A 6,421-nucleotide genomic window follows, 5' to 3' on the forward strand; every position below is an offset into this window, starting at 1 on the left:
TCCTCCTGCAGACAGGGATGTCATACTGCCATGGGAATCCACTGGTCACTGCTGTACTCTGGACTTGGATTTGTTATTCATAGCAACAACAAATAGATAAAAAAAGATTGGTGAATGAACATTTTGCCCTATCTTGAAAGCTAAGGTAATACGAAAAGTACTGCTCTTGGCTGTGTGTTTGTGCAGTGTTCAAAATAATGAGATTTTTGGCCTAGCTGAGACCCTCTGGGCTTCTCCGGTAACAGTGAGAAATAATGATAAGCTGCATTGAGCAGATACAGACAACTGCCTTAGCAACAAGAAATGGTTGCAAAGTTGAAATACGTATGACTAATTGAGCTCTAATACAATCCCACAAGTTACAGTTTTTTTCCCTTTAAAATTCATGAGAATGTTGCCGAGGCCTGTCAAATGTTGCCAGCATCTGCCAAAAAGGTCCGAACGAGGTCAGTTTAAATGGCGGACACTGTCCGCTAGATCTGAGCTGAGACTGTTAATATCACTTCACTGAAAAGACAAGCTGGCCCTCAGATATGAGCTACAGGCTGCAGGCCACCCAGCTTTCCAGCATATGTATTTATTAGTGATTTTAAGGAAAATGAATTTTCCTCCTCTCTTGTCTCCCCTTCCTTACATCAGTCACTAAAAAAATGTACACGGCTTGTTTGAAGACTTAGCCAGTTTTGGCGTTTGTACTTACACTGACAAAATGCTGGTCTGTGCAGAGCATTGGAGGAACATTGTTCTGACAGCCCACTGAGTTTTACATTTCCAAACTTTCCTGGTTAATGTACCGTAGGCCGCGGTCCGCTCCCTCCTCCTCTTGACTCCCCGTGCTGACGCCACGGCCCTCGGAGCCGCTCGCTGCCGGCACATGTGCCCGAGGAGCGCTCCTTGCTGCTCGCAGCTGGGAGCACCCCAGCACCCCGTCTGCAATGCCTCCAGCGGCAGCAGCACAAGAGCCAGCTTTGTTGATTTCTGAGTCCGCCTCACCAGAGGAAATCTGCGTGTGGCAGCGCGCAGGGTTGTAAAAGAAAAAGTGGCTTTTACAGAAATTATGCTAGCAACCATGCTAAAAAAGAATCAATAAAAAGCCGGATGGGGCAGACCACATGAATGTGTACTCAGTGCAGAGAGGGTCTTTTCAAAGGGATAACATTTTGACAGCGGTGTGATGGTGTCATCGCATTCTTTTGATTTGCATTTTTATGTTAATGGAGGCTGCTAACGAAGCTATTTCTATAGCAATCACTTATCTCAGAAAATTTAAAATTAAATGTTTCCTGAAAAGGCAGCAGTAAATAAAAATAACCCCCATCCACTAGTCCTAGTTTCATAATCTTGGAGAATTTAGTTTCATAAGATAAAGAAAGTCAAAGCAGAATGTGGAAATATAAAATAAGCATGCCAGAAACCCCCGGAGAAGCCTGTGACTTACAAAGGAAGAGGATGAGCCGAAAACATAACATATAAAATATTGAATGTTAAGTAATACATAGTATGAAAAGAACTAAGAAAAAAACTTATCTGAGCATATTTGTGGAAGCTTTTTGTGAAAGTGAGAAGCTTAAAAGCAACACAAATACAATGTTTCATGCCGACAGCTGAATAACTTTGAATGATGGAACTGAGTACAATTACCATTCTCCAACAGCAAAAGCCAGTAGATTGGTACCTTAATGTTCTCTAGACTTGTTTTATTATACCACTTGCTTATAAGCTTGCATTTTATTATTTAACTGCAGACATTCAAATCTATGTCTTTTTTCTCCTCAAAACCCCAACCAGCAGTCCCATAAAATAGTGCTTTAGGGCCAAAACCCCTGTCCCGGTGCACTCTTGTTTCCTTTGCATTACCTTGACTGGTCCAAAAAAAGTAAAAAAAAAAACGCTAGTGGAGTAGATTAACAGATACTGCAGATTTGTAATAACCCTTTGTTAACTCATTTGTTAGCTGATTGAGACCTTACTCCCTTTATTTTCTCATTTTAGGACCATTTGCTGGCATTTTGCTTAGTGCTCGAGGCTACTGGTACCTCGTTGACTCATTTATTTGATCAGAGTTGGAAACCTTGAACTATCTTTTCTAATACATCATTCTTGTAATAACAAATTGTACAGGGCTGAAAAGAGCCGATTTGATCAGATAAAGCATCAAGTTAACGCTGTGGACTATTAGAGAAGAGTATCAACGTGTTTCAGGTTGGTTTTGGTGTGTCAGTGTACTTACATTTGCTGCAGAAGCTGCTGAGTTTGTGCTGTCCTGAGAGCCACCTGGCAAGCATGGGCTTGGCTGACTTGAGACAGTGGAAGAAATAAAATCTAGTGCGTGTCGTTGGCATGTCTTAATTACTGGCGATCTTTCTTACCTTAGTGTGCCCACTGTGCAATATAATTTTTGCTGCTAAAGCCATACCTCGGGCAGTTATTCTGTAAGTTAATAATGGAAGTGAAACAATTCGACATAGATAATAGAGTAATTCCCTGGTGAGCACACATTCAGCTATCTCTATGTGCGTACTGATGACTCTTCAGTGATGCCCTTGCAGACCTCACCCACAAGTAAGCTGTAACAGGGAAGATTCAGCTGTGCAAGAACACATCTTTCTTCCCTGCTTGTTCCCAGCTTGCACTTTCTTATTTCAGATGGGACATTGGACCTGATCAATCATTGGGGACAGTTGTTGGAAGCTCAGTGTCTTCAGTGGCAAGTGGAATAGCAGGAGGGATTCTTTTACTCTTAAGTATGCGGGAGGATCGAGGTAGAGTGGTTTTAAACCAAAATCCGAGTCAAATTTTGTAATTTTGAAGCAGATCCTGACAGGCAAGTTCTGTCACGATACAGCTTGCTAACAGCAGGAGCAAGCAGGCTGGGAAAGGTCACCCTTATCCCCCCGAGACCAAGAATAAGTCTGTGGAAAGATCGGCAGTAAAGGTCATGTGTTGCTGCTGTATGACAGTTGGTAAAGAGCAGGTTAAAAACCGCTGAGCTCTGTCACTTTTAGGGCAAAGTTAGTTGCCTACAGTGTGAGTTGGTGTTTCTTTCCAGTGTTTTGATTAATTATTTTGGTCATTCATTCAGTGAAATATTCGCAGTGCAGTGCAGTGAACTGAAATGACCTAGAAATAACTCCCTAACGCAACCTGACGCTCTGGCTTATATTCAGAGAGATTTATTGTTTTACTCATAGACGATCTTCATCAAAATGTTCCTCAGTCATTCTGGGGGAGCTGTTTCCATTCCTACAATACCAAGTAGCTTTCTATACACCTGGTAATATTTAGTGGCTTCCTGCTTCAGAAGTTGAATGTGTTGCGACAGAAATTTTGCTTGTGGCACTCCAGAGGAGACCGGCGGGACATGGCCCGGAGCTAATGGCCTGGCAGCAGGAATTGCAGCTGTTTTTCAGGAATCGGCACTGACAACACCAGAACCTCAGGCACACCCAGGCACTGCTGCCGAACACCCCGTGTGCTGCTCTGAGGGCGTTGCTCTTTGGGCAGAGCTGGCTGGTTAAAAGCTACTGCTTTTAACTGGTGTTACTGCTCCTGCCGTGGTGCCAGACCAGGCAGCTGAGCAGGGGATCCAAGTCCTGACTGTATCGGCTGTAGTTAATTTTAATTGATTGTGCGTGGGGACAGCTATTCAGCTGCAGGGAGGACTGGGATGTAAAAGCAGCTGTATGTTTGCATATGGCATTGCCAGTAAATGATAGTGCCAGTCATGTCTTGAAAACCTTTTTGTAGACTAAAACTAGCCTTTTAGGCTCTTTTATGTTAAACTTGTTTAGATGTTCCCAGGTTGCTTTAGAGCTATTATAAAGAACAGAAATTGCATCGATATAATGTAATAAGGCAGTGGCTTGTTCCATTCAGTTTTATTCCCCTTCCAGCACTAAGTTGATATCCAGTTTGGTAAAGTCTAGCGGAGACTCCAGACACAGAATTAACATGTACATTTTGCCTATTTTCTACCCAACATTGCTTTAAAATGTTTATAAACACCTCTCAGATACTTATATCCAAAGACATATAAGGCAGCTATTCCAATATGATTAAAGCACCATTGCTGGCAAAACACATTAGTTTTTACCCTTGTGACAATGCCTGATCCATCCTGTCCTTCTCTTAGGCAATGTTGGACACATTTAGCACCATCATGTACTTATGACTCATAAATAACTCACAGGATTACTTCAGCCTGTTTGATAATCAAAAATAATAAATGAAAATTTGCCACTGATTTTAGTGTGAGACCATTTACAAAGCAGGGGGGGAAATAATCACATGTTAAGTTGCAAAAATAGTGTAAGTAAGTTCTCCCCCACCAATTCATAAATTTTGAAATAGGGGACAAGTCTTGAATGCATGCATGGGTAAAGCGTGTGTGTGCGCAGCCGTGTCCATTCATGTGCCCAGGGCTTGGCAATTGGGGGTTTATTGGTTCCCTCTGCTGTAACCAACCTGCTGAAGGACACTTGGACAGCAAGCTCTTGAGCTGCGGGGCTGCTTGAGTTAATGACTTCTTATGTGTTTGGTCAGAAGACTAGAACAAAATGCAACAATACAGCTCTGTAGCCCTAAAAATTAACTGGATTTCTGTGAGAATAGAGAAAATTGCTCATTGTCCAGAAATTGTCAGGAGGAAAGAGTGGCAGAATTGTTGACTGGCCTCAACTTGTAGAGGCCGAATGAGAAGTGGCAATACTTACATCAGCTTCTTAAGAAGACTAAGCTCTGTAGGGGGACTAAGATTATGTTTCACTTTACCCTATTTAATTCCCCTTTGTGCTCTGAGCCTTTTTTAAATTTTTTTTTTTTTTTTTTTACTTCATAGGAAGAAGAGAGGAAGTAAGCCAGATTTAGACATGGGAAAAAAAAAACCCAACATACAACAGGAAAAACTGTATGTGAGTGAACCCCTCCCTCCCACCTCATTCTTATCCATTTTATTTTAAACATCTTTCTATTCAGTCAGTGCCACTTGTCTTGAAGGTAATTGTGACTGCTGTTCTTCTTCCTTGTCATCACTTTCTATGCATGCATGTGCTGAAGGACTGCTTAGTCTGCCTGGAGGAGACAGGAATTACACCTGCCCCGTCACTGCCACTCCACAGTCACTGTGGCTACCAGGAGAGGGTTGGAAGACATAGTGAAGGTACAGGCAATGACCAGAAGGTAGGGCAGAAGGTACCACTGTACCTTCAGGGCCATCTCTAGACACAAGGAATAACTGGCCATGTTTTTATATATATATAACATGTAGGGGATTTTTTTGTTGTTGTTTGGGTTTTTTGGGAGTGGGGGGGAGGTTGTTTTTGTTTTTGTGGTTGTTGTTGGTCTTCTTTTTCCCCCCCAATATATGATCCTGAGCAGTGTGAGAAGCTGGGAAAGAAGAGGAGGGCTGGGTGGGGGAAGTAAAAAGAACCTTTAGAATAGAAAACCTGGTGCCTTCTTTCTTGCTCTGAGGAGTGAGCAGTGAAACTGGTTAATTTGTGGTAGTTTGGCGGACTCACAAACACTAAGGTAAGAGCAGCAGCTACAGCTGGTTGGCAGCTGCTGCAGCTCACACTTGGCTCTGAGTTGATCAGTTCAGATTCCCAGGAAATAAGGCTTTTGTGTTGTTGCTTTCCTCATCATGCCTGCGTGTGTTTGTAGGTTGCTGCACAACAGATTTCAGGCTCCTCTTCATTGGGAATCTGTCCTGAAGTGGAAGGGACCAAGACATGAATGTCTGTGTGTTTTAGTGCAACCCATTTTTGCTGCTCCCAGCCGGGTTCAACGGCAGCTGCCTAACGCGGTTATGACTGTGAGGGGGTGTTGGCAGGCAGGAGGTACCACCCTGTGCTTACTTACAGGCTCAGGTGAGCCTGAGATCAGCTGCACCTGAACACATAGCCATGCCTTTGGGTTATAACCCAGCCCCCCAGAAAACCAGCCAACAGTGGGAGTTGAGTAATTTTAATAGTTAATTGCAATGCTATTGTGGCCTGAGCAGAACAAAACAGAAATAATCAGGCTTAAAACAAACAAAAAAACCCCAAAAGCAACATAGTGTTATTTTAGAATAACAGCACATGTAGCTGCACTAATACTCCTGACGAGCAAGGACATGGATTTTCTCGGGGCATCCTGAAGTCCTGTAGGGAAGAAGTGACCTTATTTGCATTTTTCTTGTTGAATTGCTGTCGGGATTTCTACAGCATGGCAAGAGAAAATTCCTCCAGGAGAACATGGAAATATCACAGCACTAACGCAATATCCTTCAACTAGGTTCCTTTTCCTCAGCCTTCCTTTGCCCCTCGCACGGCCGTCTGGCCAGCCACCCAGCACTAAACAACGTGTCCGCTTCTCTCAGATGCAACTCTCATCCTTTTCTTACAATATATTGTGAAAGCAGCAGGCCATGAATACAATACAT

This window comes from Haliaeetus leucocephalus, unplaced genomic scaffold, assembly GCF_000737465.1.
Source record: "Haliaeetus leucocephalus isolate CR32 unplaced genomic scaffold, Haliaeetus_leucocephalus-4.0 Scaffold984, whole genome shotgun sequence".
Lineage (NCBI taxonomy): Eukaryota > Metazoa > Chordata > Aves > Accipitriformes > Accipitridae > Haliaeetus > Haliaeetus leucocephalus.